This window comes from Lynx canadensis, chromosome A2, assembly GCF_007474595.2.
Source record: "Lynx canadensis isolate LIC74 chromosome A2, mLynCan4.pri.v2, whole genome shotgun sequence".
Classification (NCBI taxonomy): domain Eukaryota; kingdom Metazoa; phylum Chordata; class Mammalia; order Carnivora; family Felidae; genus Lynx; species Lynx canadensis.
The window spans coordinates 73,652,732-73,678,943 of record NC_044304.2 but is presented as its reverse complement, the minus strand read 5'-3'; the positions used below and the strand labels follow the sequence as shown (position 1 = coordinate 73,678,943).

The following is a 26,212-nucleotide window of genomic DNA, read 5'->3' as shown; positions in this document are numbered from 1 at the left end:
AAGGACGTCGCGGCGCCGACGCTGAGATCCGGGAACCTCCGCAGGGCCCGCGGCCACTCCCGGGCCCCCGGGAGGCGACTCCACCTCGCCGGACGCTGGGAGTCGGGTGTGGGGCCGTCCGAAGGGCAGCGCAGCCCGCCCTCGGCACGCAGAGGGTGGACGCCTGCTAGCCCGCGCCCTCCTGGCCATTGTTCTCCAGCTCCGGCCCCAACACCCCCTTCTCCGCTCGCGAACAGGAAGTTACTCCCCAGCCGGCCCCGCCCCGCTTCCCAGCGCCCCGGAAGTGATCTGCGGCGGCTGCTGCAGAGCGGCCAGGAGGAGGGTGGATCTCTGGAGAGCGGAGCGCCCCTAGTCCTCCTCCTCCTCCTGCCGCCCAGGCTCCGCCGCCGCCCGTCGGACTCGTCCTTCTGCCTCTCGCGGCGGGGAACCTCCCAGACGACCAGGGCTGAGCTCTCTCCGGCTGAAGCCAGCTCAGCCGCGGCTTCCGGAGCCCGCGGGGCGGCAGACCGGCTTGCGGTGCAGGTGAGCGATGCCTGCCCGGGCCGCCCCGGGAGAGGTTGGGGCCGCTGGGGCGGCGGCGGCGGGGGTGTGTCCGGGCGGCGGCGGGCCGAGGCCGAGGCTCAGGGCCCGGACGCGGAGATTGCAAGTGCCGCGTTCTGCCCGGGGACGAGCCCAGGCTGGAATCCGGGGCGCGGTGTTCGCTGCTGTGCGGGCGACTGCACGCCCGAGAGCCGGCGGCTGCGGCGCGGTCCTCCGAGCCCAGCACCTCCTTGAGTTGGCCTCGTCGGGAAGGTCACCCCGCATCTCTGGCCCGCCGCGCCGAGGTCCCCGCCTGGGCGGTGCCCGCGACCTGGGGGGACCCATCGCCACCGCCGCAGTCCCCGCGCCTCACTCCGCCCCTCTCCCCTCCTTCCCTTTCTTCCAGTCCTCGCCTGTACCAGAGCAGTTGCTTTTTAAGCATCTCCGCCAAGGTTTTGTGCCAGTCTAAGGAATGGCTTTTTCAGACTGAAGTCATTAGATGCTCCGCATTGAACTGCACTGGTTTACCCATATTAGGGTAATCCAGCCTCTAAAACGAAGAAGAGAATATAGATGTTGAGCGAGGGGGTGTTTCCTTCGTGGTTCGTTCCTTAAGGTTTTCCAGGAGTGGAAGATGTGATTTGTATGCTTTAGGCTGGGTATATATGTGTAAGTGGGCAGGGATGACAGCACAGAGAGGTGGCAGTGTTGTTTCAAGGTTGAAGGAGAATTAGGGAGTTAAGTGGCCTTTGCTGGGAAACCTGAACGTCCAGACTTGTGAGAGCTTATCCAAGTGTCTTTAGGGTTGTGTGAGAACTCCAGTGCCACGCCCTACGTGTCAAGCTGAAAAGCACCCAATTTACAAATTGTGTTTGGTTGGGGGAGGGGGAGCTTTGTAAAACGTGTGTCATAAGTTAATTCTTGTCGTGAAAGTACAGTACAACTTTAATCGTGTTCCCAAACTCGGATAACAAAATTTGTTAGTAAACTCGCAGAAGGCTTTTTTTTAGCTTCTTTTTTAATGTATTTAAATGTATCTTACTCGTTTATGTGGGTCTGTCTCTATTAATACAATATTACTATAAAATGACTTGTGATTCTTCAGACATTATTTTTAGACTTTGAATTTTTTCAGGGCAGGAACCATGTCTTATGCATCCATGTGTTCCCATGCTATGTCCCTGGAACAAAGAAGTTATTCCCGTATTTCCACTGAATGAATGCATGTGTAGGTGATCCCACAGTTGTTGCCTCAGGAAACATTTATTTTGTTGGGGTTTTTGTTTGTGTTCCAGTTTCTTGGCACATACAGACTTTGCTTTGTCTTAGTGTTTTTTTAGCAGGGTTAAAGGACGATTCAAGAAGAATCCTTTGCTGTCCTTCCAAAACTGTCCTCCCCTGAAAGGTTAAAATTATATTTGGGGTATTGTGATTAGGCATTATAATAACTTGTTGTATTCCAGTCTTAAATACTTACTACTTAAGCATGTTTATCCAGAGTTATTAAGAGATTTTCTAGTGATAGTAAGTTTATGTTTGGAGTTGATAACTGTTCCCTGTCTTAGAAAGAGGAAATTGGGAGTCACCACTGTTGGGAAAACATGGTACGTCACGGAATTGGTTACAGTGGCTTATTTCTCCCATGGGTACATGAAATCCTCTGACATCCTGGTATGACCTTGGCATGATTTACCAGTAGGCACTTCCACATTTCTTTTCAGAGATCCAGGTGTTCTCTACTGTGACTGCTGAATGTGCAGTCATCTGTATCACTTATTTTGAAGTAGTTCATACAACACTTCTTTGCAGGGCTCTCAGGGAGAAAGGGCCTACTTATAGGGAAGAATCTTGTCTACATTTGTTTATGGGGGGAGTTTTTGTCTCTAGAGGGTAGGGTTATTTTCACTTTAGGGAGGTCCAAAAAAAAAAAAGTGCTGATATCTTCTTTCCCCTCCAATTGTCTGGTGGCAGTCCTGCACTGGTTTTCCAGCTCAGCTTCTGCAGAACATAAATAAACGTACCAGAATCACTTCTTGTATGTGTATCAGTGTTATACACACTTGTATTCCTTAGTGGATGGAGGGCAAGGACAGTCACTTTTAGAATACAATGATATTTTTAAGAAGGGAAAAGATTATGATTTGGAAGAAGTAGGGAGACAGTTTATGGTTTTTATTGTTTTATAAAATGTTTTAACTCTCAGACACTAAGGTAAGGGAAGCCTGCAGTTTCTTATCTCCGAAACATCACCACTATACAGAGGTCAGATTTTTCTATTTTAATTCAACAACCCTCTTGGTAATAAATCCGTATACATTGATTGCCTGCCAAGCGCTATGATAAGAGCTTTAGTTATATTATTTTTAAATCTCCACAGTACCTCTGTAAGATAGGCAGTTTTGCCATACTTTACTAAGACTAAGTTATTATTGGCTGGAGGCTAGTAGCTAGTAATTATTAGAATCTGGATTTGAAAGTAATGAATTCTGAGAGCATTGCATATTGCAATTAATCCTAAAAGGCTGAGGAAAAACAAGATTCTGATTGAGCTGAGCTTCAGGAATGTGAAGATAATGGGCCCTTCAGCACTCTTGGCCATCCAGTGGGTCCTGGGGTTACCACTGTTTATTTCCAGCGTGCCTACAAATACAGTGTTCTCATCTGCTGTGTATGCCATGATGAAAAAATGGTTGGATATTGTTCAGATAGGTGCCCTGGAGGAGTAGAGTATTAGGAACTCAACAGTGGTGTTGATACTGCTTTTTTACCTCTGAAGTACCTGAATAATTCCTACTTGAGAGGACTATGGAAAACCTATTTTGTAGTGACCTTTCCTGAAATCTTGTTTTTCAGTTCTTTCATTAGAGGTGGTGGGGGTGGGGGAGGTTGTAGGGGAATTGGGAAGAATGGTAAAAGAGGCAGGGTTGTCTTGGGTCTGTTTTTACCATTTCGGACCATATATCGTTTTCTCTTTGGGTTTAGTGTAGAGGCTTAAAGGTGGCAGAACTTGTAAGGGTCTAATTGCTATTCACCCTTTCCCAGCCTGTGCATTTTTTTTTCCTTTCAAAAAATGCACTTTTTTTTTTTAATTTTTTTTTTTTTAACATTTATTTATTTTTGAGACAGAGAGAGAGAGAGCATGAACAGGGGAGGGTCAGAGAAAGAGGGAGACACAGAATCTGAAACAGACTCCAGGCTCTGAGCTGTCAGCACAGAGCCCGACTCGGGGCTCGAACCCACAGACCGCGAGATCATGACCTGAGCCGAAGTCGGACGCTTAACCGACTGAGCCACCCAGGCGCCCCTCAAAAGATGCACTTTTAATGGGCTTGATTTCAAGGATGTGTTCATCTCTTGGTTTAAAAAAAAAAAAAAGTATGTAGCTCTAAGTAAAATATGGCTCATTCTCCAGTCCCCATTAGTAATAGTTTTTCTTTTTTTCTTTACATCTAAGACACCTTTTTTACTACCTTATGACACTCATAAGGATTTGGCTACCATATAGAAAAAAATGAAATTAAAGCTCCATGAGTTTTAAGAGTCATGGGAATACACTTTAGAAGAGAATTTAAATCTCTGATGTAATTATACCCAAAGGTATAGTTGCTCAACATCAAGATTGTAGTCTGTGCAAGCCAAAATCAGCAAGCTGACATAAAATATTGTGATATTATTCTTAAAAGCCTTCACAGTTAGAATTCACAGTTAGAATTGTGACACACACAATCTCTTTGAAATCTGAGGTCCAGTTGGGTTGCCGAATTCACTTATTGAAACTAAAGGTCAGAGTTTGACAATGTCGTGTTGGAGAATAAGACATAGTAAGATTATGAAATGACTTCTACTCCCAGATGCATTGTGAAGGGTGGGCAAAGATCCCCGGTTTCGACAAAGGTCATGATTGTAGTCATCTAAGCCACAGGATCCCTGCTTTCTAATGTAGTTGAGTAGCTGGCATAGTAACTGATTGAAAATGGAGGTTGCCCACTACTGATTGCAAATGCTTTAGTTCAGCTGCCCTGTCTAGGTCCGTTCTGGATTACTGCAGCAGGCTGTTAGCCTCTTGGTGCCACCCCACCTCCATCTTTTCTCCACACTTGGTTAGAGCAGTTATGACACTCCCCTACTTTAAGCCCTTTCGCAGCTCTTTCTTGCCCATTAACAAAATCCAAACTCCTTTTATCCCTAAATCTCATATAAAAAATTCTCAAGACCTACTCCTTACCTAACTCTCTAGCCTCATCTCTTCTCTTGCAGGGTATTCTGTTCCAGCAATACCAGGCTTCTAGAATGCTAGTGTTTTCCTAGTCCTCCATTTCCTCTTCCGTAGTTAGTTCTAGCCATTCCTCCTTATTCCAATTTAGTAATGCCTACTTATCTTCCAGCACTCAGTTTAGTATCTTGATTAGATTCTTTCTCTTGATCTCATCCCTCAAACAACAGGAAACCAACCAACCAACCAATCAAATAAGAACCCCAGGAACTTTCAAGACTGGGCTGGTTCCTCCTATTATGTGCTGCCGTAAAATCTAACATAGCACTTACCACTATGGACAGTGCCTTCATTAGTCTATTGTAAATTTTGTTGATCACAGTCCATAGTAACCTCATAGGTACATACATAAATACACTCTTAAAAGCCTTCACAAGGGGCACCTGGGTGGCTTAGTAGGTTAAGCTTCTGACTTTGGCTCAGGTCATCATCTCACAGCTCATGAGTCCAAGCCCCACATCAGGCTCTGTGCTGACAGCTCAAAGCCTGGAGCCTGCTTCGGAGACTGTCTCTCCCTCTCTCTCTGCCCCTCCCTCCCCTGCTCACACTCTGTCTCTGTCTCTCTCTGTCTCTTTCAAAAATAAACATTAACAACAACAACAAAAAGCCTTCACAGGCCTTTATCAGAATCTTTAGTTCATGACATCCTCGTCATATCAATAATTTTTTCACAGCATCCCTAGGTCAAAAGAAACACCTAACAGTTTATTAAATAGGCCCAGACAATTTAATAATTATTTATGTCCTAAAGATTTAGTAGCTATTTGAAAAAAATAATACACATAAATTAAAACAAATTACTTTTTTTTTCTTAACTGCAGAATATTCCATGGCGTATTCAACCTATGTCCTGTACTTGGACATTTAAGTAATTTCCAATATTTTTCAATTATAAATGATGTTATAATGAAAATCTTTACATATGTGTGTCTTTGTATTGTTGGAGGTAAATATTCAGGATAAATGCATATATAAGATTTGTTAGATATTGACAAATTCCTCTTCTTAATGGAACTCTACTATTTTGAATACCTTCCAGCAATGTGTAAGTTCCACAGCCTCAATGGACTACATTGTCAAGTTTTTGAATTTCTGCCAATCTAATAGGTGAGAAATGGTATCTCAGTATAGTTTTAATTTGTAAATTGAACATTTTTTGTACGTTAAAGGGTCATTTTTTTTACATTTAAAAATTAAATGTTCATGTTATTTAACTACTTTTTAAATAATTTTTGGTCTTTTTCCCTCAGGTTTTAAAAGTTCTCTTTATTTAAGAATGGTAACCATTTAGGGGCACCTGGGTGGCTCAGTCGGTTAATCGTCGACTTTGGCTTAGGTCATGATCTCGTGGTTCGTGGGTTCAAGCCCATGTCGGGCTCTGTGCTGACAGCTAAAAGCCTGGAGCTCGCTTCACATTCTGTATCTCCTTCTCCCTCTGCCCCTCCCCTGCTCACTCGTGCTCGCACTCTCTCTTAAAAATAAATATTTAAAAAATTAAAAGCAAAAAAAGATTGTTAACCATGTAACTTTGATGTATGTTGCAGATACTTTGCCCACTCATCTTTGGCATTGCTTACAGGGTTTTTTGGACGTGTGAAAGTCTGTTCTTGTGTAGTTAAATATATTAACCTTAAATTTTTTGCATCTGAGTTTTTCATCATCATTAGAGAGTCATTCCTTATCCTCAGGTTATAGAGGAATTCACCCATGCCGCCTTCCGGTATTCTTATAGTTTCATTTTCCGCATTTAGTTTCCTGACCCATTTGGAGTACATTTACGTTTATGGTGTGAGGAATGGGTATAATGTTATCATTTTCTACATGGCTCTCTAGTTGTCCCAGTGCCATTTAGTTTTTAAAAATCTTGGCTCCCTTTGTCATATACTAGAATTTTTATGGAGTTGGGTGTATTTTACTCTGTTGAACTGTTTATGCACCAGTACCATACTGGTTTAATCATGGGGGCGTTGTATATGATTTAACATCTGGTAGGTCTATGCCCCATTATAACTTGTCCTCTTCTGTGTCGTCCTTGCTATTCTTGCGTGTTTTATTTTTCCATATGCACTTCGGTGTCAATTTTTCTAAGTCCATTCATTAAAAAGATCATTGCTATTTTTATTGAGATTGCATTAAACTTATGATTTAACTTAGAACTGATTTCTTGATGGTGTTGGAGACATCTTAACCTAGAACAAGCAATGTTTTTTCACTTTCTTAAATCAACTTTTGTGTCTTTGGGGAGAGGTCTATAGTTTTCTTGGTAAAAGTTTTGAACATTTCTTGTAGAGTTTATTCCTAAGTGTTTTATCTTTTGTTGTTGTTGTTGCCATTATAAATAGAATTTTCTTATACATTATATCTTCTAATTGGTTATTATTCATGTAAATGAATAGTGCTGATTTCTGCATGTTTTCCTGCTACTTTGCTAAAGTCTTATTGTTTGAGTTACTTTTATCATTGCTTCCTTTAGGCTCAGATATACTATTGTGTCACCTGTAGAGATTTCAATCCTTTCTTTTCCAATGGTTATGCCTCTAAGTGTTTATCTTATCTAATTGCATTGATTAGTATCTCCAGAACAATGTTAAACAGAGGAATAACAGTGTCTTCAATAAGAGATGCTGATTGTTTTATTGTATTATTTTTTTCTGTGAATATACAAAAATGTACATTGTACCAGATATTATCTTAGCTATGGACGTGTCTTTCAAAGCCTGCAGTCCTTCACTGTCTCTGTAAGAGACACTAAATGGAGATGCATGTGGTTAGAGTCAGGAAATACTGACTTTCCTAGTGGACAGAGCAAAGTACAAAGATAAGCAAGGTGAGGACTAGTATAAGGTTTCCCAGTTCACACAACCAGTCCTAAGTTTTGTTCTTACCTTGCCACATAGTTCTTCTGAACTTCATTGCAGTCTTCTCTTAGCCAGTCATGCTTGCCATAGGGTAACCTCCTTTTCTCCTCTAGGCTAAAGCTGCCATGGGTCTGTGAAGATCTAAGGATTCCCTTCTAGGCTTTCGCAGTCTTTTTTTTTTTTTTTTTTTTTTTTTTATGTTTATTTATTTTTGAGAGAGAGAGAAAGCCCACTCAAGCTGAGGAGGGGCGGGGAGGGGGGACCGAGGACCCAAAGCTGTACTGGCAGCAGAGAGCCTGATGTGGGGCTTGAACTCACAAACCACGAGATCGCCCTGAGCTGAAGTTGGATGTTTAACCAGCTGAGCCACTTAGGAATCCCTAGGCTTTCACAGTCTTAAGTGGTGTCCTTGTATTGTAGACAGATAAATTAGGCTTACCTTTTATTGATGTGGTCATGGCTTGGCTCCTTGGGTCTGTAGGTCATATGGCAAGTCAGGTTTATAATTAAATGAGCTTATCCCTGGGAGTGACCTAGAGTACACAGATGTAGGGTTGTTCCAGAGAAGTTTGTAGGGCCTGGATCATCTGTTTTTTCTCCACAATTCGTTTTGGAAGACCCAGTCTTCTAGCTGGAAGTGATGTGTTTGTGTGGAATCAAGTGTTGGGTGGGCATCCAGCATATATGGTGTCCACATGCCGGTTATGGATACACACCAGTGTTGCCTCCCAAGTTCTAGAGGGTGCTTTCATTCGACTGCCATCTAATTCACCCAGAAAGTTCAAATAGCACATTTTCCGTAAATTCTTATAATTTCACAATTATCTAGGTCCATTGGTGAACTCTCAGTCCACATCCTGTTTCTGTGTTTGTCATTCTAAGCATTTCCTTTCCCAGGAGTGCAGGGAAGGATATTTATTAATTTCTTGCCCCCTGGGCTGACGTGCTCCTCCCCCAGAAGTCCCTACAACTCTTAGTCCATGGTCTGTTGTCTGTCTTCATGGTCCCAGGAGCGCTGGTAGGTGGGGTGTTTAATAATCCCTTTTGGTCCCAACTTTGAGGAGCTCTCACTCACCAGGTCGTTTGTCCATCTCTGCTTTTCCCAGGACCCATGTTGCCTTTTTCTCTCTGGGTCACATTGCCTCACTGGCATGCAGTTCATCCTTGAGAGGTTTTGGGGATGCCTTGCTGTGAACACCCTCAAGCCTCACCCTCTGGTAAATTGATGGCACCTTGATGGCAGAGCTTGGGCAGGAGGTTGGTTTTTTCCTGTTCCTTCCCCCCCCGCCTTACTTTATCTACCCTCACCTTTTAAGTCTGAGGACAGTCTGTCTCCCCTCATCCTTCTGCGTAAGACATTTGTCTGTGACAGAAAATCTCCCTTCCCTGAGGTCTTTGGCTGCCGTAGTCTTAATGCTTGGATTGTTGGAAACTTTCCCACTACCCTGTTAGTCTCCAAGGTCTTCACATGTCTCCGTGATACAACTAAGACAATTCTTCAACTCTTCTACAACTAAGAATAACTTCACTTATTCTTATTTGCTGCTTGTGGGTTTTAGTAGCTTTTTTGGTCCTTCAGAATAAAACAAAACTTGGTCATTTTCTCTGCTTATCTCCTTTTATCCTTTGCTTTGGCTTAGATCATAAAACCCATTCTTGTCTTTATATTTTGTTTTGTTTTTAAAGTTTATTTGGTCACAACTGTTTAAGTTCTTTGTACAGTAACTGGTCATTTATATTTTTTATTCTGTGAATTGTCTTTTTATGTCCTTCGCTTATTTGAAGGGTATGGGCGCTAGATTTTTTTTTTTTTAAATAACAGATTTATTGAGATGAAATTCACATACTGCAAAAGTTACTCTTTTAAAGTATAATTTGGTGGTTTTTAATACAGTCACAGAATTGTGCAGCCACAGCCACTATCTGATCTGACCACATTTTCATGACCCCAGAAAGAAACCTCATGCTCATCAGCCTTCACTCCTGATTCCCTCCACCCGCAGCTCCAGGGAACTACTGATCCGCTTCCCATCTGTACAGATTTTCCCATTCTGGACATTTCTGGATTCCATGAACAGAATCATACAATATGTGATCTTTTGTGTTTGGCAATTTTCACTTAACATAATGTTTTCAAGGTTCATCCATGTTGTAGCATGTATCACTACTTCCTTCGTTTTTATGGCTAAATAGTGTTCCAGTGAGTAAATATACCACATTTTGTTTATCTGTTCATCTGTTGATGGACATTTGGGTGCGTCCACTTCTTGGCATATATTGGATAATGCTGCTATGAAAATAGATGTACATGTTTTTGCATGGACATGTGTTTTCATTTCTCCTGGGTGTATGTATGTGTGTGTATATATATATATATTTATATATATATATATATATATATATAGGAATGGAATTACTCGGTCATATGGTAACTCTGTGTTTAACATTTTGAGAAACTGCCAAACTGTTTTCTAAAGCACCTGCACCATTTTACTTGCTCCCTATTGGTGTATAAGGCTTCCCAGTTTCTCTGCATCCTCACCAACATTTGTTATAGTCCACCTCTTATTAATTATAGCCATCCTGGTGGGTGTGATTATCTTTCATCTGCTAGAATACTTTGTCTAAGCTGCCCTGTGTGTGTGAAGTAATGTACATCTTGGCATATCCTGTCTTTTTCTTCTTAGACATTTTAGTTTGATGTCCAGTTCCAAGAATGTTCTCTTTGTTGTAAAAACTGTAAATGTGGCTTTTTGTTGGAACTTCTAAGTGAACTTTGCTTTTGACTCATAGCAAGGTTTTTGCCTTAGTGTGTCTGATGAGTTTCAAGCTGTTACAATTTTCAGTTGTTAAAAGCACACTGTTACAAATTGTTGCATAACAAGTACCTAGACAAAGTGCCTAATAGAGTGAAGGGGAATCATTCATAATCAACACTGACAGTGTTTCCAAGAATTGTTTGTGCAGTATTGACTACAAAATTGGGGAACACCAATTATAGACAAGAGTAACCAAAAATGGTGCTAGGTTTAATAAACTGAGCACTTTTGTGCGCATGATCTCATTTGATCTTTGTATCAGCCAAGAGATATAGGTGGGATGGGAAAATTTATTGACCTTCAGTCAAAATGTTTTAATGAATGCACTTGTAACGTAAAGATTTCCACACCAACCAATACCTGTGTTGCTTTGTCTTAAACTATTTAAAAAGTATTGGTTAGCATTAGCATTTTCATAAAGCTCTAACTTGCTCACAGTGTAGTTGTTTTATTCTTTTAGTTCCCATTTGTTCCCTGTTATTATCTGTATCTGAACAGGTATGGAATAGAGATGATGGTCTCTGTACCTCAACTATGTGCCTCTTTCTGAAATGCATAGAAAACTGCACTGGTGATTCTTTTATACTTGGTTACCTTTTAAAATGAAAGCGCTCTTCCCTGTCCGCCAGCTTTGTATTTTGAAACATTTCCAACTTACAAAAAAAACGTTAAAAGAGTAGAATATTGAATGCCTGTATTTCCCAATCATCCTCTCTTCACCGATTACCGATTATTATTTTGCCCTGTTTACTTTATCTTTCTAAGTATAGATGCTTTTATTTTTCTCTACTTTGAAAGAAGTTGGAGACCTCATGAAACTTCACCTCTGTGTACTTCATCTTACGTCTTCTGAGAATAAAGGCATTCTCCCGTATCATCATAATACTGTTGTTTAACACATAAGTAGTAATTCCATAACATCATCTACTATGTAGCCCAGATTCAGATTTCTGTAGTTGCCACCAATTGTCTTTAAATAGCTGTTTTTCCTCTGATCTGTTGGCTTATTATGTCTTCCTTAGTCCCTATTTCATTTTTTCTAATTAACTTTTTTGAGATACAATTTACATATCATAAAATTCACCCATTTAAGTTACAGTCATTTTTGGTAACTGGTTGTGTAAACATCACCAATATCCAGTTTTTAAACATTTTTATCACTTCAATAAAATCCCTTTGCCCATTTGTAGTTAATCCCCATCCCTACCTCCAGCCCCAGGCAACCATTAACTTACATTCTATCTCCACAGATTTGCCTTTTCTGGGCATTACTATAAATGGAATCATACCATGAGTAATCTTTGGGTTTTTTTTACTTAGCATAATTTTTTTCTGGCTCATCATTTTGTGGCATGTGTCACTAATTCTTTTCTTTTTATTGGTGAATAGTAGGTAAGTATTCCATTCAATAGATTCACCACATTTTGCTATCCATTTACCAGTTGATGAACATTAGGATTGTTTCCCTTTTTTGGTTGTTACGAATAATTCTGCTATGAACATTCATGTACAAGCCTTTGTGTGGACATATGTTTTTATTTCTCCTTTATACACCTAGGAGTAGAAATGCTCAGTTGTATGGTACATTTATGTTTAACCTTTTAAGGAGGTGCTAAACTGTTTTCCAAAGTGGTCTCACATTATTTTGCATTCCCACCAGCAATGTTTGAGAGTTCCCATTTCTCTGCACTTTAAAAAGAAAATTTTTTTTAATGTTTATTTTTGAAAGAGAGAGAGAGAGAGAGAGGGAGAGAGAGAGAGAGAGAGAGAGAGAGAGAGAGAGAGAATGAATTGGGGGACGGGCAGACAGAGAGGGAGACACAGAATCTGAAGCAGGCTCCAGGCTCCAAGCTGTTCACAGAGCCCGACGCGGGGCTCGAACTCAAGAACCGGGAGATCATGACCTGAGCTGAAATTGGACACTTAACCGACTGAGCCACCCAGGGCCCCCTCATTTTTCTGCACTTTTAAGAATGTTTATTAGATTAGTCTTTTTAGAAATTATTATGGCCAGTCTAGTGGGTATAAAACTGTATCTCGTGAGATTTTTTTTTTGCATTTCCCTAATGACTAATGGTGTCGAGCACCTTTTCATGTGTTTATTAGCCATTCACAAATTTTCTTTGGTGGAATGTCCTCTCAAATCTTTTTCCTATTTTTTAAACAGGTTATCTTGTTATTGAATTGTGAGTTCTTTGTGTGTTCCAGATACAAATCCTTCATAGATATTTGAATTGCAAAGACTTTCTGCCAGAGAATGCTAAGGGTTTTATTTTGGTAATGATGTTAACCATGAACCTTGCTTAATTTTTCTCATTTGCTGTGGGGCTTTTCTAGACAATTGGAATAAGAGCTAGATCTTTTCTTAATTCTTTCATGTGTCTATCTAGTACAGAAGTAGAATAAACAATTAAAGACAGTGATAGTCACTGTCATCTTCGTTCTGCAGTTAAGCAGTGAGAAACTTCCTTCTGAACCACGAGAAGCAAATAGACACACACTATGGGTATTAGGGCTCTTTCAATTGTAAGAGTCAGAAATCCAGTTTAGACTCTTCAGCAAAACAGACTTTTAGTGCTTTTCTCTCGCTTCTTCAGCTCTGCTTCTTTTTTCATTCTTTTGGCCGACTCTTCACATGTGGCCACTTTCGTCTCCAGATTCAGTTCTTCCCAGCTCAGCAGAAAGAGCCAGTCTTTCCCCCTGGCCCAAGAATGGAGTACTCTGGCCAAGTTAGGTCGCTTGCCATGCTTTTTGCTTTTGAGAGATGTTATCTGATTAATTTGTTATCTGATTAATTTTAACACTAAATTAGCCTTTACTAGTAGTACTTTTTCTTACCTAAACAAACTCATGTGATGTTTGCTTTGCATTCCGCATACCCCTTTCCCCCTCCCACTGAGGTGAGAGGCAAGCGACGTTAGCAGTAATAACAACTTGGTAATTGTGGCTGATTTTTCTGTACTTCTTTTGAGAGTTCTTTTATGTAGTTTTCTTTAGCTCTCTGAGGCAGGGTTATATCCAACTGTCTCGGAGTGCCTACATTCCTACAGATTGCTGAAATCAATTTTTTTATAATTAGTTTCCTTCCTCTCTTTCATTTATTTGGATTCTCAAGCTCTGTCAGTGTCCATATGTTGAATGATTCATCTTTGAAGTGATTTTTTTTTTTTAAAGTCAGGATAGTTCCCAGTTCCTTTTTGTGACATTGGGTGTGTGATGTGCCTGGTGATGGTGAAGACACTGTTGATGAAGTTGTGATTTTCCTGCTCTAAAAGGAAATAATTGTTATCACTGAAAGTGTTTCTTAACTAAAGTCTTTAATAGCTATAAATGCTATATAAATACCATCATGAAGTTGAACAAATAACTGGATACCGTGTCCCTGTTGTGTTGCTTCTGTGCTTTTCCAGTACTCCTTAGGATTTGTTTTCAGTATGAAAATTAAATGCAGAATTGAGAACTCGTGGTTTGAGGCTGTCTGTCTAAGACGTATCATTTCTCATAGAATTAAAAGAGCGTACCTTGAAAGGTTTTCTAATGTATTCTTCCACTATTTACAAAAATCCCCTCAAAACTACCCAGCCACTAGCCATTGCTTAAACACTTACTGTAGTGATCTTGTGGAGATCTGGGTCCTTTTTAGATATGTTCATTTAAAAATTCATTCCTGGGGTGCCTGGGTTGCTCATTCGGTTGGGCGTCCAACTTCAGCTCAGGTCATGATCTCACGGTCTGTGAGTTCAAGCTCCACATGTGGCTTTCTGCTGTCAGTGCGGATCCTCTGTCCTCCTCTCTCTTTGCCCCTCCGCTGCTTGTGCGTTCTCTCTCTCTCTCTCTCTCTCTCTTTCTCAAATAAACATTAAAAAAAAAATCATTCTTGTTTTGAACTGAAGTGTATTATCCTGTGACTTCTCTTTGTTCCTGATTTGCTCTCTGAAGAAGCACTTAGTACACAAACATATTTTTGAGACCTTGCTAAATAGTGCATTTGTTGACAGAATCAAGAACAGTCATTTTACAGATACTTTTCTTCAAATAATTGAAAATAGCAATGATACAACTGCTTTGCCGGCTTCCCAAGTGTCTGCCTGTTCAGGCCATACGTCCCTCATTTCTTGAGTTAGTTCCTAACTATCCTGATCACAGGCTTCCAGAAATCATACAGTAACATTCACTTCTTTTGAGGTCAAATTTTACAGCTTAAAATATGAAACACTTAAAAAAGAAGGAGGAAACTAGAATCTATACATTTCCTTCTGTGGCCAGTCCCTGACCCTAAACAATTTCAGATTCCTTATTTCCATTTAATCGTCCAGATTTAACCATATGAGGTGGAAGGTGAGGAAACTTAAAGGCTGCACTATTAAGAATCAGGAAGTAAAGTTTAAAAACAAATGAAAAAAACAACATACCTTCGAACATCCAAAGTAGAAATGCAGAGTCCTAGCACTGAAGGCTGGTACGCATCTGATGCTTACGGGAATAATTATGCCATCTTTCAGAACTCTTACTTTATATCTAACTACAATAAGTCTGGTAATTTGCGCCCAAACAGTTTTTAGGAGTGAAGGGTGCTGCTGAAGGGAAGTACAGGGGCAGTAGTGATCAGCGAGGGACAGCTCTGAAAGGAAGGGAAGGGGCAGAAAAGACTTAGAAATGACAATAGGAGAATTCAGAGTTCCACATTCTAGGGCTATTAAATCCAGGGAAAAGTACCCCGGTTCATAATAGCCTCTAAGAATTTCAGAATAGCCTCGAGGAATTTTTGAGACATACAATTCAGAGTTTAAAATTTTTGTTGAATACACCTCAAAAATTAAAATACCATCCTGCCTGGACACTGCTTCTGGTGGGCCAAATCGCTTGTTTTCTCATCGATTATCATCTCTTCATTAAATTCCCATGATGATTATTTTTTTAATGTGTGTATGTTAAGCATTAAGTAAAATAAGGCACCCAGTAAATCGTGGCTATTCACTTGTTGATGATTGAGTGGGGGAGGTAGTCTATACAGTTAGAGTTTGTCATTTCTTACAACTTTGGCTGAACCACCACCGTTTTCCCACCTTGATGTTAAGGTTTATCACAACGTGACTTCCCTTTGCGTGGTAGCACATTCTGGTCCACTCCCCCTGCCATCAGTCGTTAAATATTTAGAAAATGCTGTTATTAGACTAAGCAAAACATAGTTTAAATTTTCATATAAAAATGTATGTGAATATGTAAAAAATTATCTAGTTAACAGTTGCTTTCTTTTGGATTAGGAAATAAAAGTATTAGATTATATTGCTCCAGAATTACTGTAGGGTTTATCCTCCCTCTCCTCCTCTTCCAAACCCCAGCTGTTCATTTGGTTGCTGTTTTGCTATAACTAATCAAATAGCTACTGCCCTTTATTCTTATAAGCTTCGGCTGGATCTAATCTTATTACATCTTTAAATCTTTGATGAAAATATTGACAATTTGTTCTTCAATCAAAAAACATTAAGATATACGGTGCCCAGATATTTATGGGGTCTTCTTTTTGGTTGTTTAAAACCTAGTAGTAATCCTTTGTCAGAGCGTTGCTACCATTGAAGATTATAAAATAAAAGCTTATCTATACTTTTAGTGAAATTTTAGTGACTTCATATTAAGAACGGTTTGTCACGCAGTGTAGAATGCACCTGACACAGTAGTGAAAAATGTAAGAAGCCCAACCTCCGCTTATAAATTACTTTGTGCTGTTTCTTGATGTTGACGGATTAAGAATAAGAAGTAGGATACATTCTGACTTTTCAATGGCTTTCCTTAAAAACTAGACTAATTGTAATATCATTTGGGTTCAGAACTCAGGACTCATTTTTTCAACTTGACTGTCAGTGTAAAATATTTTTACTTATATTAAAATGCTTGGGCCAAGGATAAACAGCAGCAGGTTTCCTTTTTGTAGTTTATTTTTGCTATATCTATTAGTCAATCAACCTATGTTTCAAGTTTCTGTTACAGTGTGGAAGGTGGGGCAGGAGGGTTTGAAAGAAGAATTCCCTTTTAAGGCAGTCATATGAAAGTAATTTTGAGATGAAAGTTGCTACCAATGTGTGTTTTCTTCATTCCAAAACTGGGACATGTTGGCAGTAATGTTTCATAAATGAAGTGAAAAAGGGAAGATTGATAGTATTTGAGAAGGTTTTTTCCTTTAGAAATTATAGTTTGTTTTTTTCATTCTTTAATATTTGAAGCTGATAGACATCCATTTGTCAGTAGAATGAAAAGTTTTTAAGAGAAGCATAGAACATTTCGGGGGGAGACAGTATGGTGTGGTGACATGAACATAGGTTTTGCTTAACAAAATGTTTGTTGAATGAATAAGCACCTGTTGTGTGTCAGGTACTGTGCTGGACACATAAAAGGACAGGCACTCAGCCTAGGCTTAAGTAACAAGGAGAGTTTTCCCCATGTGATCACCAGGAGGACCAGCAGGACTTTGGTAAAAGAAATGGATCAGGACAATCAGGTAATCAAATTCATGCCGTCAAATTTAGAGTGAGTGTGGTGTATTCCTGCAGGGTGAGAAGGGGAAAGCAAAAAGACCCTGAGGGAGAGGGAGAGGGTTGGGAGGGTTGTAGAGAGATCATAAGGCTCCTCATCACAGGCCCTTGGGACCCATCAAAAGAATTTAGGAAGCATTATGATCAGATTTGCATTTTGATTATTCTCTATGGCAGTGCTTCTGAAATTATCTTTGGTGAAGAACCGTTATAAAAATTTTCAATATGTATCACACATATTTACATATATATGTTTATAAAATACAATACAGATGAATTACTAGGAAAATGAAAATTTCAAAACAGAAAGCAAGCCCATTTTAAAAGTTAGATTGACAGGGTGCCTGGATAGCTCAGTCAGTTGAGTGTGAGACTCTTGATTTTGGCTCAGGTCATCATCCCAGGGTTATGGATCGAGCCCTGCGTCGGGGCCTGCACTGAATGTGGAACCTGCTTAAGATTCTCTCTCTCTCTCTCTCTCTCTCTCTCTCTCTCTCTCTCTCTCTCCCCCCCTCCCTCCCTCCCACTTCTACACTGCTTGCATGTGTGCTCTCTCAGAAAAAACAACCAAATGAACTCATTAAAAAATAAGTTAGATTGAATAGACATAAAATTACTCTTAAGTTCTCTAGAAGTTTCCAAATGTATACTCTCAAATTTGTTCTTTCCTAGTCATTAACTAGTTAGGTTTTGAGTACCTCTGCCATGGGGGAATTATCTCTTTTTGATCACGTGCCCCAGCACTACAGAATTCTAGAAGCTCCCATGTGTATATTTACTTTTAAATCACATACATGTACTGCTGTGCAGTTATACAATATACATTATAAATCATAAAATATAAGTTAGAAAATAACGTTAGAAAATAAGTTATATAAGCTATTTTAAATTTAAAAGTTTTATTAATAGAATAAAAATTTTTGTTGGCACAAAAGCATTGTTTAGTGAAAGCAGTGTAATCAACTGTGCTTTATTATAACTTTTGCAGGTCTTGTATCATTCACATGCCAGATAAATAGTATATTAAATCATCATGTTGTATAAAATTTCTCTTTGTCAATTTTACCTAAATGAAGCTGGAAAAAATAAGTAAAAAAACAACTACTGTTTGGCCCTCTTACAGGTGCTGGGAGATATAGTAGACCATAATACATACAAAAAAAAAAAAATCTCTGTTCACATGATCTTCATTCTAGTGAAAGTTAACACTTTGTAAAATGATGATTCAAAGGCTTGGTTTTAGGTGCAGTCTGTTTTATATTCATTTTAATGCTTGTCACATTTGAAATAGATGCCTCATAAAGATACAGATAAAAAATGGGAGAATGATGTTGTTAGTTGTGTTGACTTAATGATAGTCCTAAGTTAATTTTATCTAACAATAAGGACAGATGTTTAATGAAATATCTTGCTAATTTCCATTTTCTCTGATGTCAGTCAGTTCTTACAGACTCATCAAAATGTGTTTCCTTTTTTGTGTGTATTTGTAATACATGTTTTCAAAATCTAATGAAACTATAGATTTAAACAGGTTAGAAATTAATTTTCAAGTTGGTGTTCAGGTGAGGTTATCTTTTAAAGTGGGCACATTTACATTCATGACAGTAAAAGCTTGCCAACTCCTGGTGTATCCATTCACTAATATCACACTGTCTTAATTACTGTAGCTTTCTAAGAAGTCTTGACAGTTAGTAGAGTAGGAGTCAGCAAAGGTTTTCTCATAGGGCCAAAATATTAAATATAGGCTTTGCAGGCCATGTGGTCTCTGTTACACCCACTCACCTCAGCTGTTGTAATAGACAGCAGCCATCGTCCATACGTAAACAGATGGGGATGACTAGATCCCAATAAAACTTTATTTACAAAAATGAGTTATTTTGTCATAAACCTAAAACTGCCCTAAAAAATAGTCTGTTGGGGTGCCTGGCAGGCTCAGTCGGAAGAGCAAGTGACTGTTGATCTTGAGGTCATGAGTTCGAGCCCCACGTTAGGTGTAGAGATTACTTAAATAAATATTTTTAAAAAATAGAGTCTTTTAAAAAGAAATGCAGACAGAAGAAACAGCATCACTTTTGTGTTGTTCTTGTGGAAGATGCATAACTTGAATCTAAGCATCAGACAAAAATCAGTTTTAAGAGACGTTCTATAAAATAATTGGTTAGTAATCTTCAAAATTGTCAAGTTCATGAAAGTCACAGTATGAGAAATCATGCCAGACCGAAGGAGGCCAACGAGATGCAGCAACCAAAGGCAACAAATGATTCTAAGCCAGTGCAGAATCGTGGATGGGGTCTGAGGATTCCAAGATAGGACTGTGTTAATGTTCATATCCCTATGCTAATGACTGTATTGTGATTTTCGGGGATTGTCCTTGTTTGCTGGAAATAAGCTCAGAGTGTTCAGGTGAGATGAAGCAGCATACGAGCAACTTACTCTTAAATGGTTCAGGGAAACATCTTTCTGTATTGCACTCATACCTTTTCTATAAATTTTAGATTGTTTCAACATTTAAGAAATACATATCATTAAAAGTAAGTAAAATAAGTTTATTACAGAAAAACACCCAAACAGCCTAGCTTGCCAATCACTGCATACTTTGGTGGTTGTTCTTCACAGTCATCTTGGATGTTGTTGGTGTTATTGTTTCCATACAAATTTTAAAAGCAACTGCCAATTTTCACCAAAAAACCTGCTGTGATTTTTATTGGGATTGCATTAAATCTATAAATAAATTTGAGGAAGAGTGGCTTTTTTTTTTTTTTTTTTTTTTTTTTTTTTAATGAGTGTTCTAATCCATAAACCTGAACTAAAGCATTCTTTAGGTCTTCTTTAAATTTTCTCATCAGTGTTTTATAGTTTCCCATACAAAGTTCCTTGTGGTCGCCATTCTCCAAATTGTGCACCAAAATTTTGCCTCTTGGTATATGGTTCCCTTTCACACTGAATAGGGCTGACCAAATGACATTGTGTGACTTCCAAGACTAGGTCATGAGAGATGTTTTGGCTTCTGCCTTGCTTTCTTTCTCTCATCTGGAGAAAGCAGAAGTCATGTTAAGAGAACATTTAAGTAGCCCAATGGAGAGGCCCAGGTAGTGAAGAACTCAGAGGCTTTCTGCCACAACAGTGATGTGAATGAGCTATCTTAGAAGCAGCTCCTCCAATGTTTAAGCCTTTAGATGACTACAGCTTAACATCATCTTGATTGTAGCCTCATGAGAGCCCGAGCTGGAACCAACTACCTAGGCTGCTCAAACTGTAGGATAATAAATGTTTGTTGGGGCGCCTGGGTGGCGCAGTCGGTTAAGCGTCCGACTTCAGCCAGGTCACGATCTCGCGGTCTGTGAGTTCGAGCCCCGCGTCGGGCTCTGGGCTGATGGCTCGGAGCCTGGAGCCTGTTTCCGATTCTGTGTCTCCCTCTCTCTCTGCCCCTCCCCCGTTCATGCTCTGTCTCTCTCTGTCTCAAAAAATAAATAAATGTTGAAAAAAAAATTAAAAAAAAAAAATGTTTGTTATTTTAAGTCACTAAGTTTTAGGGTAGTTTGTGCAGTAACAGGCAACTAACACAGTCAGATATATTTTTAAGTTTTTATTCTCAAATTCTATTGTTTCCTTTTTTGTGGCAAAATACATATGCCATTTACCATCTTAAACGTTTTAATTGTATAGTTTAGCAGTATTAAACACATTCACATTGTTTTTATTTATTTATTTTTAAATTTTTTTTTTTAACGTTTTATTTTTGAGACAGAGACAGAGCATGAACGGGGGAGGGTCAGAGAGAGGGAGACACAGAATCCGAAACAGGCTCCAGGCTCTGAGCTGTCAGCACAGAGCCCGACGCGGAGCCTGAACTCACGGACCACGAGATCATGACCTGAGCCGAAGTCGGCCGCTTAACCGACTGAGCCACCCAGGCGCCCCAAACACATTCACATTGTTATACAACCATCACCACCATTCATCCCCATAACTCTTTTCATCTTGTGAAACTGAAACTCTGTATTGAATAAATAATAACTTCACATTCTTCTCTCCCTATAGTCCCTAGTAACCACCAGTATACTTTTCATCTTGTTGTATTAACTACTCTAAGTACCTCATATAAGTGGCATCTTACAGTATTTGCCTTCTTGTGTTAACTTACTTGGCTTTGCACAGTGTCCTCAAGGTTCACTGATGTTGTAGCATGTGTCAGAACTTATTTGCTGTTTCGGAAGCACCTGGGTGGTTCCGTCAGTTAAGCGAAATCCGACTCTTGATTTCAGATCAGGTCATGATCTCATGGTTCCTGGGTTCCTGACAGTGATTCCTGGGTCCCTGCTTGGAATTCTCTCTTCCCTTTCTGCCCCTTCCCTTCTTGTGCATGTGTGTGCTCTTTCTCTCTCAAAATAAATAAACTTAAAAATTTATTTGCTTTTTAAGCCTGAATAATAATATTCCATTGTGTGTATATATACATATATGTATATATGTATATGTACACACACATATATATATACACACACATATATATATGTATATATACACACATACATACATACCAAGTTTTGCTGATTCATCTACCCATGGATGCTTAGGTTGCTTCCATGCTTTAGCTGTTGTGAATAATGCTGCTATGAATATCTCAAGACCCTGCTTTCAATTCTTTTGGGTATAAACCAAGAAGTGGAATTGCTGGATTGTGTGATAAGTCTAGTTTTCATTTTGGGGGGAACTACCATACTGTTTTGTACAATGGCTGTGCCATTTTATATTCCCACCAGCAGTGCACAAGCGTTCTGATTTCTCCATATCTTTGTCAACACTTGTTTTCTGGTATTTTTGATAGTGGTCATCCTAATTGGTGTGAGATGGTATCTTACTGTAGTTTTGATTTGCATTTCCCTAATAATTAGTGATGTTGAGTATTTTTTTCATATGCTTGTCAGCCATTTGTTTATCTTCTGTGAAGAAATGTCTGTTCAAGTCCTTTGCCCATTTTTAAACTAGGTTGTTTTTTTGTTGTTGAGTTATAGGAGTTCTCTGTATATTCTAGGTATCAATCCTTTATCACATATATGATTTGCAAATATTTTCTCCTTTTCGGTGGGTGGCCTTTTTACTCTGTTGATAGCATCTTTTGATGCACAAAATTTTCTAATTTTCATGATGTCCAGTGTGTCCATTTTTCTTTTGTTACCAGTGCCTTTGGTGTCAGATCCAAGAAACCATTACCAAATATAGTATTGTGAAGTTTTTGTCCTGTGTCTCTTCCAAGAGTTTTATTATTTTAGGTCTTACATTAGGACTTTGATCCGTAATTACTTTTAAAATACAGAAATAGAATGTTCTAAGTTAGGATCAGATTTTCAACAGTTTTGCTAAATTCACTTGTTAATATTGATAATTTAATTCTTTTGCAATGTTGCCTGTGAGTAATCTGTTTTGCTTCTTCCTATCCAGTCCTTTGCCTTTTATTTCTGTGCTTGCTTTATTGTACTGACTAGAATTTCCAGGACTTTACTGACTGGAAGTGATGATAGGAAGCAGTTTTGTCTTATCCTTCAGCTCATGGGGAAAACATTTCCTATTTTACTTGTTAAGTTTTTGTAAAAATTATTTATCAGTATAAAGAGGTTTCCTCCTTTTTCTAATTTGCTAAGGCTTTTCTCGTGAATGAATGTTGCATTTTTGTCTGACTTTTTTGCATCTGTTGAGATAATCGTGTGATTTTTCTCCCCTTTTGTGAATTACATCAGTTTGTTAGTGGAACCTTGTATTCCTCAAATCCAGCTGGATCATGATTTTTTTTAAATGTACCATTGTATTTTTTTAAAAATTTTTTTGACATTTATGTTTTGAGAGACATAGAGAGAGCACAAGTTCAGGAGGGGCAGAGAGAGAAGGAGACACAGAATCTGAAGCAGGCTCCAGGCTCCAAGCTGTCAGCACAGAGCCTGATGCGGGACTCGAACTCACAAACCATGAGATCATGACCTGAGCTGAAGTCAGACGCTTAACCAACTGAGCCACCCAGGAGCCCCAACCATTGTATATTTTTAATATTTTCCCATTTGTGTTTATGAGAGATTGGCCTGTGTTTTTCTTTTCAGGTTTTCATATCAAGATTATGTTGATGTTACAAAATGAGTGGGGATGTGGTCCCCATCCTTCTCTGTATGTTTAGGGTCTTATTTTTATAAAATGAACCATGTTAATAACATAGCATTTTGTGCATTTCCAGTTTCAGTTTTGTTATGTTAGCTGTCAATTATGCAGAGAATAAATTTCAGAGCAGTGCTACCTGTGTGTGCTTACCCTAGAATCTCTTATTCATCCACATAGCTCCGTCAGTGGTATATTTACATTGTTTTTCCATGTAACACACTGTTTTTATGAAAGAAGCAATTTACTTTTGGAGATAACCTTCTCTGAGACCCCTTGCTCTTTTAGCAAATAAAAAGCAGCTCTTGTGTGCTGTTATTTTAGAATCTAGAAAATACTTTAACTGACATGTTAGAAACATTTGCACCTTAATCTACCTGTCCAAGAATCTTATTCTTCTTGTTAGCCAAAAACCTGTATGTTTTCCAGTATTTGTTGCAAATGCATTTTAATTTGACCTTTTGTTTTCTGTGTTATTTTAGACATTTTGACATGACAGGAAGAACAAGTGTTAATAGAATATAATGTAGATTTCACTATTAATAGGAATGCCTTAATGGATGCTTGTGAACATTTATCGTTAAGTTCAGAGTAATTATATAAAGTTTTGCTGCAGTATAACATTAATTTAAAGAGGACTAAAAAACATGGAGGCTTTCTTGTTCCAGACACATAGTTTTGTTTGTGTGTTTTGTTTTTTAAAGTTTATTCATTTATTTTGAGAGAGAGAAAGCACACACAAGTGGGGGAGAGACAGAGAGGGAGAGAAAGAAAATCCCAAGCAGGCTCGGCACTGACAGTGTGGAGCTGATTGTGGGGCTTGAACTCACAAACTGCGAGATCGTGATGCGAGCCGAAGTTGGACACTTAACCAACTGAGCCACCCGGGTGCCCCTCACTTAGTTTCTAAATACCTTAATAATTCTAATTGTTTCATACTACCATTCCATAATTCTTTTATCTAAAATGAATGTGTTTTAGGCTTTAGAATTCTTAGAACTTAAGAAAGATAATTTTATGCATATACTAAGTATTTCATAATTTGGTGTAATACCCTTTAATGAAATACTATTTCTGCAGCAAAATGTACGACTATTCACACTAAGTAAATCAATAGTACAAATAGTCTCTAGTCTATTCAGTTCAGATTTTGCCTCACATCAGTTTGCACCATATTTACAGTGGATGGGGGGACTTCATTATTCATATCTTTTTTTGTTTTTTGTATTCTGATACTGTGGCTAAATCTTGGTTAATGAGGAACAGCATGAGGTTTATCGTTTATACCAAGTGTTGGAGACAGCTTATCTCAGTGTTCCCCTTCTTTTGTAAATGAAACTCCCAGATATTGGTGGGGCTTGCCCAGAATAAAGACTACAAATGCCAGTCTCCCTTACAGTTAACTGTGTGGCCAGGTGACTAATTTCTGGCCAGTGAGATCAAGCAGAAATGATTTGTGAAACTCCAGGAAGGGCTCTTAAAGTAGAGAGGGTTGCATACCTTAAACTTATTTGTAATGACTGGGAATCCTCTGTACCATGGGTGCAGCTGCCCCCTAAAATACTGGAAGCATGCTGGTTGTTAGATAATTTTGGAGCAACGTTGTCAGTCCTGGATTGCCTGTCTCTGTATACTTCTATCATCATGGAAATTAAGGTCTATTTTTAACCGATGTTTTGGGTTTTCTGTCAGAGGCCAGACCTAAACCTAACAGAATTACATACATAAATGCATATTGCCATTTCAGTCCTCCATTTTAGTTTGGCCTTCTCAGATCTGATTTACTTTGCCATCGTTTTCTTCCATGAAACTGATGAAGAGCTTAGACTAGAAGTGAAAATGAGTTAAAGCCCTGCCGTTGTCTTGTTGCCCACCTGCACTTGCACGAATCTTTTCAATTCATTATTTCTTTTCAGGAAGCTTATTAAATTATCTGTCTTGTAAAGATGTTTTAGGTAAAACGTAGAGAATAATTTTTACACATACCTACCTGGGTCATGTAAACTAAAAAACACACTCTAATGTCCCGACAGTGAACAGCTGTGAGAGCACTACTCTCCACCTCTCTTGGGTTGCTCAGTCTTCCCTCAGGGCCTACCTCTCAAACCCCACATAGACCTTCCCCCACTTGACAGAGACCCAGCGAGGATGCCAGTGTCAGTCAGTATGCTGGCTATTAGTAAAGCTTAATTTCTCATTTTCTAACATTAGAAACACATGTAAATACAAGCTCTGATTTTTCCCATATTCCAGTGGTTCATTTTATATTCATCCTGGGGTGCATAGAAGCCTGCTCTCAAGATCGATATTCTAGAGAATGCATTGGAAGGGGTCAGGCTATCAGGCGAGGATAATACGACTCTTAGAACAACTCAGGCCAATACGATAATGTCCTGAATTGGATCAGGGGAATTAAGAAAAGCAGATGCATTTGAAATGCTGAGGAGGTAGAATGTGTAGGGCTTGAGTGATTAATTGCACATGAAAAGTTAAGGAGAGGCATCAAGAATAACGGAAGTTTCTGGTGTGGGTTCCTGAGCCTGAGTGGATGAGGATGCCATTCATTGAGAAGGGGAATATGGGAGGAAGAACATCATGATTTTGAGTTTGAGTTGTTTGTGAATATCCAAGTAGATAGATCTGAGCAGTAGCACTTGGAAACAGATGGGCTCTGTTTACATCAGCTTGTTAATATCAAAGATTTGTAATATCTTCCACAGTCTTTTGAGTCTAGTATTTTGCATCTATTTGATGCCTGCCTTCCTTACAGGGTCATTTTAATAAATACTGCAAAATATTAGAACACGGTGGGCATTCATCCACAAATTTTAGCTTCCTTTCCTTGAAAAATAAGTAGGAGTATGTATTAGTTTTTATGAAGAAATATAACTGAGTATCCCTATTTGTTTAGGAGTGGATTCTTCCCAGTAGGAAGTCTACATAACCTCTGCCCTTATGGGACTTATTCTGGGAACTCTGGAATTATCCTTCATAGTGACCTATGACTCAGCTAGGAAGATAATTTTTATAAATATGCTAGAGGTAGAGCCCAATTAGTTGTCTCTCTGA

General features: G+C 39.1%; 1 protein-coding gene across 2 annotated transcripts in view; it reads left to right on the top strand.

The window, feature by feature from the left end:
* Positions 1–290: 290 nt before the first annotated feature.
* The window catches only part of RALA (RAS like proto-oncogene A), a 74,258-nt gene continuing 48,336 nt past the window's right edge, over positions 291–26,212 (top strand). For both annotated transcript variants that reach the window (XR_003967095.2, XM_030307716.2), the window contains exon 1: positions 291–522. The gene's annotated coding sequence lies outside the window, so the exon portion shown is untranslated. The remainder of the gene's footprint in view (positions 523–26,212) is intronic.